This window comes from Pyxicephalus adspersus, chromosome 5 (assembly GCF_032062135.1).
Source record: "Pyxicephalus adspersus chromosome 5, UCB_Pads_2.0, whole genome shotgun sequence".
Classification (NCBI taxonomy): domain Eukaryota; kingdom Metazoa; phylum Chordata; class Amphibia; order Anura; family Pyxicephalidae; genus Pyxicephalus; species Pyxicephalus adspersus.
In genome coordinates, this window is record NC_092862.1 from 67,545,458 (window position 1) to 67,560,244 (window position 14,787).

Genomic DNA, 14,787 nt, shown 5'->3' on the forward strand with positions numbered 1-14,787 from the left:
GTAAGAGACATTCTCTACTAGTAGTCTTCCTACTGACCACCAATCTAATATACCAGGAGTGTCCAAACTTTTTACAAAGAGGCCCATATTTGGTAAGGTGGAAATGTGTTGGGGCGGACCACTATCCAGGGTCAGTGTGGGCATGGTCTGCGCGGGACCTACACAGACCACGCCTACTATAATGACGTAGGAATTCTCTGTGCACACATGGGGACTCCCGTCCTGCCAATTATGCCCGCCGAGTAGCAGAACGATAATTGCAAGGTAGTTGATCAACTCTCGGACCAGACGTTGGATATGCCTGTAATATTCTGAAAGGTGTGGATATAGTAAATATAGAAGTGGTTTCCTGAAAACCTGAAAGTTATTGCAAGGATTCCCCATTAAAAACGTTGCGAAGCGCTGCTTCAATGAAAGCCTCCTCATCCAACTGAAATGCAGTTGCTGGGCTTTCCTTTTGAATATTTGGACCAAGCAATGTAGGACTTGGGGAATTTTGACATAAGTATATGCAGTAGTGGGTAGGCTATGCATTTAAGGTAAGCAATGAGGGGAGGTTTAGACATTTTAGGAAGAAGAACTCCTCGTTTGCTTCATATCAAGTCTTTACTGACTTTTACTAATGTTCTCAGCTGTTCTGGCTCAAGTCTAATGATAATCAGTTTAGTGACATTTGATCTGTACTACAAGTTGAGGGAGTGTAACATGTGTCCTTTTAACTATCACTTCCCATGGCAGCATGTTGGTTAGGAGGACTTGATATTAAGGCCATTTGAGTGAAAGTACAGGTCAACCTAAATGCCAAACTTTCAACTTAAATCTACCTATGTATTCAAAGTGCATCAATACAAAATGCATACCAGGTCTTACAGTTTATAAGCCACATCCTGAGTAAAAATGCCTATCCAGCATTCCACAGACAAGGACCCTTCCTCTCTGCATAAAAACAGTGATAAAAACAGTGCTCAACATTAGTTGTATAAAGACAAAACATATATACATAATTCATTTTAGATGATGGGCCTGATTTATTAAAGTTCTACAAGACTGGAAAAAAATACAATTTCATCAATTTCATCAATGAAGCTGGGTGATCCAGCAAACCTGGAATGGATTTTTAAAATATAATTTGCTATTTGTCAGCAAATGTTTTTAGTCGTGGACCAAATCCATTTCAGGTTTGGTGTGTCACCCAGCTTCACTGATGAAAGTGTATCCTCTGCAGTCTTGAAGAGCTTTAATAGATCAAGCCCGATGTCTTCACTATGACAGTTTTCGAGCCTTGGTGGGGGTTGACTTCGAAATATCTCTCAGGGAAACTAGCAGAATGACTCCAGCTGAGGGTTGGAACCAAGGAAGCAGAACGGATGATAACATTTCGATAAGCAGGAAGATCAAGCCATACCAGGTGTTAGTTAGCAGGTTGTATCTGATGAACCCCATAGGAGCCTGGACTAGCTGGTCAGCTGAGTCAGGGGACTTCCAGTGCGGCAGTCACATCTACTGGAGAAAACCAGCACATATAAATTAGTGGATTTTGGGAAGTGGGGTTGGGAGGACACATAGGTGTGGCTGAATGTCATATGGGGTCCTGGCTATAATAAAAGCGACAACAGACCCCAGTCTCTCCCTGATAATGTATTATTTTACTTTGTCTTTGTAGCCAATTTGTAGCTTCTCCTAAATATTTATCGCATACGTGTTATTCTTTTATCTGTTAATAAATATCTTTTTATTCTCTAAGATTTGTGTGATTATTTAAACTAGTAGAGATATAGTAATGGTACAGCTTTCAAGAAAAACATAGGGAAACAGAAATTTTTCTTTCACTCAATCCTCTACTGAATCAAAGCTAAATCTCATAAATCAGTAAAGCTCTAATAAGAATAATGGTCATGCTGGACCTCTTCCGAGAGACCATAACTTCCACACAGAAAACTCTACAGTACATTCTACTCTTTATTCATGTTGTGGCTGCAAACAAAGTTTAAGACTTTGCAATCACATGAAATGTATTTAGATGATACAGCCTTAAAGTTCAGTAAAGCTTTAAGGTCATCAAGAAAACAGCTATAATTTTGTTAAATGCTCTGAATCTATTATTGTGCTACTTTTTAGTCCAGTGCCAATGCCTTTGTGTTTATGGCCCAAAAACAGCATGACTTTCGGGACATGTACACTATGCATCCTCCTTTTCCTTTTTACAAGCATCAAAAAGAGTTATGATATAATCTGTCCTGACACTACATTTAAAACTCATGATTATTTTAATATATTAGGTTGATGAATTCTTTAGAAAGAGCATATGTATAATGACAATATGAAGCATTAAAAAATCAGTGAAATTAAAATTATTGTTCATCATTTAAACGCAGATATTAACATTGTCATTAGCACATTCTATAATGTAAAATGTCTGCACATTAAAATGTATTCAAAGTGAGTGATTAGTACTGCAGTCAGTGGCCATATATTTTATTTAACTGAACTATAAATGTCTCTCCAGCTTTATTCAACCTTTAATTAGATGCTCAGTGATGAACTTTTCTTCTTTAAGATTGCAATATAAAGATGAAATGTCATTTATAAACCTTTAATAAAGTAAATATTTTAAATATTCATAGCATTATTGTTCACTTTGTTAGTGACGAAGAGGTAATGAATCAGTCTGCTTAGTTTCAGAAAAAGATTTGCTTTTTGCTTTTCTTTGAGTCCTAATGCATTTACAGACATCGATAGATGGCTGGGCCGACTCAAATTTTTATAGGAAAGTAGAAAGGCAATGTGGGTTAAAATACCAATTGATATAAATACAGCAATAAACATGCATATTTATGGATACAAAGTCCTGAGGAAAGGGTTAAAATACCCCAGCGGGCAGCATGCTGGAGACTTGGACCGCTGCTCTCACACACAAGCAGCGGCCTGCGTCTTTACCAGTCCAATACTTCCCCTTACATGCTGCTCCTATTAATAGTGCTGTTCACTTACCATAAATGGCACATATGGCTACTGCTAAGGGTTCAGAAATATTTTTTTACTAGTCCAGACCAGAGTTAGGGTAGGTTCAGCTGGCTAAGTGATTTAGTGAGCCATGCCGGAAAAAAAGCAGCAATCAAGGACTTCAGCAAAATAAACATTTTTTCCCAGTAGTTAAAAGAGTCATACCAAGATATGGTAGTAAGCTAGGATTTTAAACCAAATATTGGTAAGCCTTATTCTATGCAGTTCTTTATATGGGGTTATCATTGTACCAGAGCTATAATAAATTGTGATAGTGTTATACTGACAGTTAAGCAAAAACCACACAAACAAAAACAACTAATATTTTTTAGCCTTGGTAAGGTGTGTATTAGTTGCAAATCTCTCAAATTTTACAGCCAGTTTTAATTATTCCTGCATCTCTACTAACAGGATATCTAATCAGAGAGCCCTATGGGCCAATGTCTGTAGATTCTCACCCAAGAACCAGGAAGTTCACAGTGAACCTACATTCTCAGTATTAAGAATTTTTATTTTCATTACTATGTAAAGGTAAAAAAAAGGGATTCACATTGATAGAGGCTCGACCAAAAATTTGGAAAGCTAGCCTTTACAACAGCTGAAGACTAGAATGCCTGGCGAACCAGAAAAAGTATCACTATTGCTAGATTCCTGAAAGTGGGAATTTTACATTATAATTTCAAAAGGCACACTGTAAATCCCCAAACTGGATAAAAAGCTATAAGGTAAAACTTGGGATCTATAGGGATTTAGATTGGGTATTAGGTTGGTAACAACAATAAATTAATCAACATAGAATCCTATAGTGGTACTCTTTTTCTTACATATGAAAAATGAATTTTACTATAAACATAACTGAGTAGTTGGTTTAAGCTAGATTAGAGTAAAATATTAATAAAACCAACATGTATAATCACTAATTTTGTCAATTTCCAGGGGTTTTTAAAGTGACACTGCTTGGGTACCATGACATAGCTATCCCCCCATGTGCCCTTTTATTTCAGCCACTACGCTAGTAAGTAAGTGAATAGACTATATTAATATCAACCATTGTAAATAATGTATGTGTGTATTTATGAGATACCATCCAGTTGTGTTTAGTAAATTTCATTTTTCTTATGTAAGAAAAAAAATTAACACTAAAGGATTCCATGTTAATCCATGTTTTGTTTTTTGATTTGTATGTTGTTGTCACCAACAGTTCTTTGATCTCAACTATCCCCTGAAGAAGCCTAAGGGCACAACGCATCAGGAACTTGAGACATCATTGTAGCATACTCGTGTGATACTGTAAACGCGGTATAAGCTAAGAAACTCCCCTGTATTTTTTTGTTTTAAATGTTTTGATTTGTATCTAGTTTAGTAGTTCTATGTTATCAATAGGTCTACATTAATCAGTCATTAAAACGCTTTTTTTTTGTTAATACCGCCTACCAAAAGCCATTCTGTCTTCTATCCTTTCCTTAATAATTACATTTTTCGAATCAGGCTAGGGCTAGGCAACCTAAAATAACTCTATATTGGATAAAGAACCCCCCCGAAATTCACCTTCTCTGTCTTCTACCAAAATCTTTGTTAAGGTGAGGACCCATAAACATAAATTCACTTTGCAAGAAAGAAAAAAAAAAACAATGACGTGCAAGAACATGTAGAACAAAAGCACAGGGCTGCCAGAAGTGTGTCTTAACTATTTGTTCTAACAAGGAAATCGGAGAAGACAGTAAGCAGACACCTCCACCTATATTTTAAATTGAAATCAGGGTCATGTGAGTAACCCAAATGCTAAAGTGGCTTATTGCAGAAGAATTATGGGTTTGTCCTTATTTGTAACAATACATCTAACCTAACCTGTCCTTTACACCTCTACATTATCATTCTACAGTAACTGACTAACAAATGTGCAGCTTTAACTAACAGATCCACTTGGTAAATACTAAATGCAACAATTAACAACTTTCTTTGAATACATTTATTCATACACAAACAAAACAGAATAACATTTTTTGTGGGTTTAATGTGATGTTTACAATTATTCCTATGACCATTTATTAAGGATTATAATTCTTTGTGAGCTTGGAAAATGTTCTTACTGATCGCAGCCCCAAAACCCTAATAACTGATTGGTGACCTCATTGAATGTTTTTATTCCTGTTTGTTGGGTTCAACACAATTGCATGATGAAACTGGCTAAGCTTTATAATTACTCATGGTTCCAAACTGACCTAAATTGATCTTCATTTATGGTCAGATATTGATGAGCCAGATATTTAGCATAACTGTTCACATCCACATGAGTTAAGGGAATGTTGTTTGATTTCTAATCACAATTTTGGCTTTTGGAAATGTCCACAATTAAAAATAAACCAGAGCAAAATATTTGCAATGCCCAATCATCAGTAAACTGCCCAGAATCTTTCTTTGTTTGGAAATGTTCACAGCTAAAGATAGAACTAAATAACTTGTTTGCAAAGTACAAATACATGTAAACTGTGTTTAGAAAAATGTTATTATTGAATTTCTAAAAGGTATCGAAATATACCTCCGGATTCAACTTTCTTTTGCCAGTAATTTGCTCTAAAACTAAAGCAAAATCACAAGGTGCTGAAAATTCTGGGTGGCTCCCCGTTGTCTCCGAAATCTTTGTTTTCTCCTTAGCAATAATATGATGAAAAGGTCATGGAAGCCAGACTAGCCAAAAGTAGAATACAAACTGGACCCTACAAGAGAACTTGATCCTGCTGGACACACTGTTGAACAATATACAGAATTGTGTGGTATGAGGACAGTTTCTTAATCCCACACAGTAAAAGGACATGTTGATGACCTTTGCTCAAGCTGTAAGCTCTAATGCATCACAGAGGTATGGCTGCACATATTACAAATGGAAGATCATTGATATGATAAGTAAGAAAATAAAGTTAAATCCACCCTACTAAAATGGACTATTTTTGGAAAAAATTGTCAAGCATTGTTAGTTAGATTTTCAGGCATTATTGTTAAAAAAAATGTAAAAATTGTAAAAATGAGAGCCTTGTATAGCCATTGCAGCAATTTTACAACCAACCTGCATATATTTTGCACTTTGTTTATTATGTAGAGAAGAATATTTTGTGCATATGACCATTTTTGCACAGATCAACCCACAAGGGACATTATTTTGACATACTCATTGACCTCCATGGTTTAATGACTTGTCCATCGTCCTTATACTTGAATGTCAATTGAACTGTGAGCTTGAAACATAACTTATCATTAAAATGTCAATTTATGGCAATGGACATAATTTCACATCCAACTTCTAACATTTGAAAAATTACAATAGCATGAAATGCAAAAAATCTGACATGTTCCCTTGATCACCCCATAAAATGGCCTTGCCAGCAACATAAAAAAAGCCTTCCTGATTGATCAAATGATCATTTAAAAACAAGTGACTCATCATAACCAGCTCAAATGTGCAAAATAGTTTAACCCGTAAAAAAAGGAAGAAGGGTACACAGACCCTTTTTTGCCTGTTTTCAATAAATGTAAAAACAACACACCATGGATGTATTTATTTACATTTGTTTTATTGATGTTTGAAAATGACCAGTGATGGACATATTTTGTACCCTACGTTTATACTCAAGTCAGTGTAGTTTTCCTGATAAAAGAAATTACCTTTGTTTTTTAATTTGGACCGGATTATATTTGAGTATGTACCGTAACTGCCATATGTAAATTTAAATGTAACACCTAATTTCCCACATTTCTGCACAGATATGGCAACCATTTTTTTGGCCTTACAGGGCCTGTGATGTTTGTTTCAGCTCTGCAGCTTTACGGGGCAATTTCCATAGTAGTGTAACCCAAAAAGCTTGCATCCTGTTCATAGGCAAGTTTTTGCTCTGCATTGTAGGCAATATTTGAATAATTCCATCTGTAAACAGATGGCTACCTACAGACCTATACATTTGCTACTGATATTTATTATTTTTTGCAGTGGCTTTTAGATCACTCTGAACAATGTGGTTGAAAAGGTGCAATAACTTCTGTAAAAATAGATAAAGTTTCATAGGAAAGCTATTATAGTTTTACATACAAACATTGACCCTTAATTCTCTTATGTATTTAGAGATAATAAAGCCATGTAATTAATATGTTTTGACATGGCAGAATATATGTAAGCTCATTCAAGGGAGGCAATTAAATTAATTATTCTAACTCTTAACACGTAAGTTACGTTGTTGTGTAATTTTACTGACATCTACATGCAAATATGGAGTGCAAATGTCTTACTGATTGATTTGATTTGAAATGTTGGAACTCATATCATATGTGATTACACAATCTACTTGATTGCACACAAATTGTACGAGGGGGTGCTGAGAAATTCCTGGCTTTCCCCCCTTCCAGATGAAGTAGAAAAATGAGTGTGGGGGCATATGACAGCCTAATATCTTAGTATGTAACTCTGCAAATATCAGGTTTTTGCAATTCCTAAAACTGTTTTTTCTTTTAGTGAGAAGCTGTGATTGCAGAGGGACAAGCAAGTTTCACATCGTTGGAGTTACGGGTTGTCGTGACGTTTTTGTTTCTCCAGAGAAAGTCAGCAAAAGATATTCACACTGGTGTCACAAACACTGGGGGAGAAGTGTCCTTCCTACAACACTGTCAAAACCTGGATATCTCATTTCAAGACTGGGCATTTCACCGTTGAAGATGAGCCCCGCAGTGGGCGCCCCTCAACCTCAACTGACCTGGCAACCTGCGATGCTGTCCATGAGCTGATTATTGAGGACCGGCCAGTATCCTCAAAAAAGATAGCCCAGATACTTGACATCTCACGGGAGCGTGTTGGGTTTGTTATCACCAGCATCCTAGACATGCGCAAGCTTTCAGTGAAGGGGGTGCCGAAATGTTTGAACAGTGAACAGAAGAAGGACTGAGTTGAAGGATCCAAAGCTGTTTTGGCTTATTTTGAAGCTGAAAAGGACTTTTTGGCTAGGTTAGTGACTGAGGATGAAACCTGGCTCCACATCTTTGATTCTGAAAGCAAGGAACAGTGAAGGGAATGACGCCACAGTGGGTCCCCGCGGCTAAAGAAGTTCTGAACCCAGAAATCGGCCAAAAAAGTCATGGTGTTCGTTTTCTGGGACAAAGACGGTATTCTGTTGGAGGACTACCTACCTCAGGGCTCTAGTACCACTTGACATTATTATGCTAACCTCCTGGACCAGCTGAAGGAGACAATTAAGACAAAACGCCGTGGAAAGTTGACCAAAGGGATCCTTTTTTTGCAGGACAATGCACCTCCAATGTTGTGGCTGCCAAATTCAACACCCTGGGTTTCCAATTGGTCCACCATCCCACCTACTCACCTGACCTGGCCCCTTCGGACTATTATCTGTTCCCGTATTTGAAGAAACAACTAAAGGGGCAAAGTTTTGAGGACATTTCTGACATCAAGGATGCTGCTGAGAGCTGGTTTGTGGCCCAACCAAAGAACTTTTATTTGAACGGTCTAGAAAAGCTACAACTACGCTGTACCAAGTACATCAGTCTCAGGGGGGAATATGTTGAATAAATGTTTTATTTCATAACTCTGCCTCTCTTCTTTCTGGGCAAAGCCAGGAACTTCTCAGAACCCTCTCATATATTGTATGGTCTGCTTTAAATGTACAAAACTGGTATATGGTACAATGTTGTGAATTCAACAAAACAATTAGTGTCAGTGTTGTGTCAGTTTAATACATGTTTTTTATATTAATAATGCCACAATACACAAAATCTGATTAATTTAAAATGTCTATTTTAGTTAGTTTCCCCTGCAATATTTTATGGGCATGGCTGTACTATATACCCTTTTAATTGAGAGTAAGCTGTAACACCAACCTCTGTCTATGGCCATTTTTTATGCAAGAACATCTTGTAATCATGTTGTTTGATTGCAAAAACTAGATCGGCATCAAAGTGCAAAAACGGAAAATAACTTTTCACTCTTTTTTTACGTAATACTGAGACAAGCAAGGGAATGAATTATCTTGGTTACATGCTATCTCGATTTTAATTAGAATTACCTGTATTAGGCAAAGAAATGCTAAACCTTGAAATGTCTTTCAACTCAAGTATGTGAGTGAGCTACACCAACTATTGTGGTAACTAATTTTCTAGCCATTATAAAGCAGACAAAAATTAGAGCTCATGAATCGATCACATTTAAAGCAACAGATAATTATAGTTTGACCTATTTAACTGACACAACATTTTCAAAGTGATCAACAATTTTGTAGTCTCACAGATTATATGGATATAATGAGATTTTTTTAAAAAGTAAAATCTTAGCAGATTTAGCTTTGCAATTATACTTTTTTTAGTGACCAAACTTTGGCATTATATACTTTGTTCAGGTTTTAAAAATGTGATGGTAATAAACACTTAGAGAGCATGAGAAATAATACATATATTATTTTGTGGACATTTTTGGTGTATAATTAATTACATTACAAAATGTGGAGGGTGTATACCAATAATATGTCCCTTAAATGAAAAGAGCTATCGTTTGCCAAATTCTGATGGAAATTGGTACCCAGTGTCACACAAACACACAAAGTAGAGCAGAACAGGAAAGTGTCTATTATAATTATGTCTTGTAACACTTTTTGTAGGTAGACTTTTACTTTGCCCTTCATTCCATACTAAGACTGGATAATTACCTGTATCAAAATAGAGCACTGGAGCAACTGTCAAATTGCTAAATATATTTTTTTGGTTGTTTTCTCTTTAATATCATACAGTTCTTCCGACATGAACTAAGGAATGGTCTTCAGTGTGGTTTATCTAGGTCTCTAAGGGCATTGCATTACAGTAGAAGCTATAACATTACTGCTTCCCTTCCGTCATTTTACCTGTAAGGCGGATGCCTAAATTTTTCTTTATGGGGTTAATGTAATGTCCCTTTCAGCAAAACCTCCTTATTTGCATTTTTGTCTGTGACAAATAATTAAGTATTCTGTTTCTAGTTTGTATCAAGCATATGCTTTTTTGTGTCCATAGGTTTTATTGTTATCTCTTTTGCAAAGGCATTAGGCCAGGTACAAATTAACAGAAATGTATCTTAGAAGTATATCAATTCCTATACCAGGCAACATTGACGTCTGATAAATTTGCATATGTAAAAAACACAAGCAGATAGTACAATGAAAACAAATAGAAAGTATGAATTAATAAAAACAGAAACAAAACAAACAAAAAATGTATATAACCATGAAGGACAATAACATTGGGAATCTTTGCTGGGTGCCTCTTTTTATAAGTTCCTATGTTCTTTTTTCCCTAATAGCACGTTTAAGGTATTCCACTAAAAAGCTGGATTTGTTATTTTATTTTTAATTAGGCACTACTTTTATTGGGTTGTGTTCCTATTGTATTTCCAAAAACAACACATATTTAGCTAATTGCACTGTCAACTTTTATCAAATATGGTGTTCTTTTTATTTTTTATATTGAAGGGTGTTCATTTGATGTACGGTCAAAGCATTTTCTTTGTTTTAGCTTTGGATAGATTGAGTAAGGATTAGAACTAGGTTTATATTGCTGTTTGGGGTTCTGTAATAGAGATATTCCTTCACTTTCTATCTTGGTGACAACTGTAATTCTCTAACATCAATACAGACTGAAATATTTTTTTAGTGGAGTAGAAAAAGGCCGAAAACTGCTTTTAACTTTTTATTACTGTGCCGCTGATGTAGACTTTTTTTCACTTTTGTCTGCTTGGCATGGAAAACTAAAATCTCTCCAATAGAGCCACAAAAAGCAGAAAAAACATGACAAAGGTTCAAACCTTTCCCTACTCTATTAGAAACATAAACAAAGTTTTGACCAAGCACCTTAATCAAACACACTGTCAAATAGAAAGAAAAAAAAGACAGAACATTGGGATACACTTTAAAAGTTGCAGTTAGCTAAACACCAATAGATATTGTATATTAGATATACTGTATGTTCCTGGACAAAATCTCTGCAGTGTTACATCAAAAAATAACTATATATAATAACAGATTCGAAGACTGCTCTGAAATTGGAGATCCAAGCTAAAATTGCTGTGAGCCACCATGAATATTGTGATGGAATAAAAGCTGAGTGTAAAAGGATTCTGTATACCAGTTTTCTATATATCATAAATCCTGTGATATCATTATGTAACAGAAGAGTTCTTTTTAGTGAGTGTGTGACTAAATTAGGAAGTGGCCATTATATGGTTTAATTTTGTTGCAGTTATATTGAAAGAGGGACCTTAAATACAAGCAGGGAGTATTTATTGCAGAAGATACATACTGTAAGTCCAAGGGGCAATATGTTGTATAAACATTCTTTTAATATTATATATATTATTAGATCATGTACAGCTGAAATAAACAAGAATTCACTTGTCACATGATTTGTTAAATTATTTCTCATATACAAAGTACAAAATACACATGTATAACATAGTGTACATGCTTTCATGACTTTGTGCGAGGATGAATTACCCTCCATGCACATGCTCCCTCACTCCTCCTCCTTCAAAGGTTACTAGCTGAAACAAAATGGAGAAATAGTGCAAACAGAGGTTTTATTTTGACAAATTCAGTATTGTATTATTGATAAATTCTCAAATTACAATTCAGGTTTAAAATAGTACATGAAAAAATTAAATTCAAATTCAGTACAGTATTCAATGTATTTTGCAACTCAAACAGAACATGAGTCAATTAGACAATCCCATTGATACAATAGTCATGAAAATAGATCACAGAGTCGCAAGCGTACGACCGTGATACTCGACGCGTTTCGTCGGTTATAGGCTTCTTCAGGCGTATAAGGGTAGTACACTGAGAAGGTGCTATGAACAACAAATATATACAACTATGCATAGTCAATGATGTGGTATCAATAGAATAGCATTCATAGCACTTTCTCAATGTACCAACCCTTGTATGACCACCCCTGAAGAAGCCTATGACCAGCGAAACGTGTCAGTTTTGGCAAAAGCCAAAATACATTGACTACTGTACTATTGAATTAGTTAATGTACAATTTTGAATCTGTTTTGTATTTTGAGAATGTATTAATATTACAATACTGAATTTGCCAAAAAAAAAACCCTCTGTTTGCTCTATTTTTCAATTTTGATAAATTTGTCAGGGTTGGCATTTACCCTTTTAGAGGTTACTAGGATTCAAACATACCTAAGGGTTTTAAAAAATCACAATACCAAGCTAAGATAATGTGTGTATACCTAGGCCAAAGTTGGTTCATTCTACAAACACCCTCACTTTATCACCCTGCAAGCAAGCGGGGTGAGAATAGGATCAATTTATGAAGCACTAGAATCAAGATAAATATTTTTGCAATTTAAAATGGCTTTGGTCAATGGTCATATGACTAAAAATAAAAATACTGTACTTGATTTATTAAAGCTCTCAAAGACTGCCGAAGACAGACTATCATGGAAGAGCCTTGGTGATCCAGCAAACCTGGCATTGAACTGGTTCAGGAAAAAAAAAACCTTTATCAACTAATAGCAAATATTTTTTAGGAAATCTATTCCAGGTTTCCTGGATCACTTAGGATCACCCATGATAGTCTATCTTCTCCAGTCTTGGAGATGTTTAATAAAGTAGGCTCTCTAATCCTTGTGTCAAACCTTTCTGTGTTGTGTCTTTTTTCAGGACCAGGCCAGTTTTTACATTTTATTTATGTGACTATTGATTTATCAATACCTGGTCATTATGTGTTCAGTCAAGTGATACCGGTGAATCAGAAAGTGATGGTGCCAGTTATAAAGACCTAGGATTATGGCATCATGTAAGAGTGTTATTCTCTGGTGTGGCTAATAAAGAGGACATTTTATTGATGCATTATTCAGGTGTGTTAGAAAATGAGGCTGGCAGAGCATATGTCATTCTGTATCATCTTTGCCTATTAGTCATTTAAATTTCCAATAAAGATAATCTACTGATTGAAGCAGGTATTAAAAAGACACTGGAACCTAAAGCAGAACTAAACCATATTATCTACAGCCAGGAAGAGTCTTTACTGCAGAAGGGACATGATATATCTCTTTTTCTAAAACAAACTTACCTGTCTGTTCACAATCTTCCTTATAATCCTGGAATGGCTGGCTACCAGGAATGAATTACCTTCTATGTGCATGAATGGAACTTACATCATTCCAACCTGGCCAATCAAGGTAACCAATAATCCCAAATTTGGAATAGACCAGATGAAGATGTGTCCTAATGAGGAGACATAAGTTTACCTAAATGATTAGATTCAGCCAGGTAAGTTTATTTTATTGCAGAAGAGACATTAACAGTCCCATTTGTTTTTTTCTTTGTCCTATTAGTTCTGCCTTAAAACTAGGTACACACTTCCAATAATTATTGTTAGAAAACGAACAATTGCAACCGATCAACAATTATGCACAATTATATTTGAACGATCGCATTTTGCACAATTTTGTACATGCTGTAATGATACGATCATTCGAATATAATCCACCAATAGTGTACACACGCTAGATACAATTGTTTGAACAATGCAGGGAGTGACATGTAAAGGAGAAAGTGTATTGCAGAAACATGCACGATCACTGAACGACCGTACACACGATAGATTGTGAACGATCGTAGGCCAATCAGATCCGCCGCATGGTCGTTCATTTCCAACGGCACTCCTCTTTTGTTGACATCGTTGGTCACCTTTTTTGTGAACAATTTTCTGCCGATCGGTCGTTCGTTGTTCATTTCCAACCATTATTATTAGAAGTGTGTATGCAGCCTAAGACTTCAATGGTTAAGGCAACTAGGCAGCCCTTGAAGCTCACTGACTCAGGTCAGAAAGGTAAATTTACAGAGTCACCCAGTCCTACCAAAATGCTCAAAACAGGAGGAGTGCCAAACTAATCTTGTAAATGCTTCTATACTGGCTAGTCTATTCATTAGGAATATTTCCAAATGTTTATTCCTCCTGCACAGACTAAGTGGTAACTTGATGGTTCTCTTGGTCCTGAAACACTTTACCTGCATGTATCTTAACTGCATAAAAAATTGTCAAGTTTTGAACTTTTACCAGATAAGTTTAATTTATTTATCCCTAACTGTCTGTCATTATGGCATCTTGCTGAGCCATAAGTTACTGCCATTATAGGTGCCAGTCATTGGCATATAAGGCGGGTATATCAGTGAGTAAGAAACCTAGAACAGACATGTCATTATGACAATCATTGGTGAATTTAGCTGTCAGCAAACCAAACCTGTCATTATGGTGTCATGTAAGTGTAATAGTAACTAAAGCTGTTAGTAAAGAGAGTGCATCACTTTGCAATTTAGATTAATGCTTGCATTGTTGTAACAATGATAACCTGCCAGTATAGCTTTGTATAGGTATAGCAGTGACATAATGCCTTATCTTTTGTTAAAGACTAGTTCAAGAATTTAATTTTAAAACCCATACCTGTACTTCTATTTTAGACATTTACTGAAAAAGCACTTTACAGAACCTTAGATCTTTTTGACCTTGGAATTTAGTTTGCAGAATAAAACTTGTAACACAAACAATTGTTTTGTGTTTTGTGTTGTATTGTGTTTCATTGATGATGAGTAGCTCTGTAGCTTTTTTTTCAGCACCTTCTTCTACAGGGTGAAAACATTTATATCTAATGTGTGTTGAAACCCCCATTACAGACCATATTACAGTCGGACATCTGGGAGACAAGAACCAAATGTTGTCATTCTATAAGTAGAAATGCTTGCATCATAA